General features: G+C 47.9%; 1 protein-coding gene across 1 annotated transcript in view; it reads left to right on the top strand.

The window, feature by feature from the left end:
• The window catches only part of LOC111865723 (formin-like protein), a gene marked incomplete in the record, with an annotated part of 168,272 nt that overhangs the window by 142,113 nt on the left and 25,856 nt on the right, over window positions 1-303 (top strand).

The raw sequence follows: 303 nt of genomic DNA, 5'->3' as shown, positions 1-303 counted from the left end.
TGGACTGAAGAGGCATGAAGTGGCAGGAGGTTGGAGAAAACTGCATAATGAGGAGCTTCATAACTTGTACTCTTCTCCAAGTGTAATTAGAATGATCAAGTCAAGGAGGAGGAGGTGGGAAGGGCATGTAGCACGAATGGGGGAGACAGGGAATGCGTATAGGATATTGGTGGGAAAGTCAGAAGGAAAGAGACCACTGGGAAGACTAGGGTGTAGGTGGGCGGTCAATATTAAAGTGGATCTTAGAGAGAGAGAGAGAGAGAGATAGGGGGGGGATGGTATGGATTGATCTGGCTCAGGATA

This window comes from Cryptotermes secundus, unplaced genomic scaffold (assembly GCF_002891405.2).
Source record: "Cryptotermes secundus unplaced genomic scaffold, Csec_1.0 scaffold150, whole genome shotgun sequence".
In the NCBI taxonomy this organism is placed as follows: domain Eukaryota; kingdom Metazoa; phylum Arthropoda; class Insecta; order Blattodea; family Kalotermitidae; genus Cryptotermes; species Cryptotermes secundus.
This window is presented reverse-complemented; position numbering and strand designations above follow the sequence as displayed.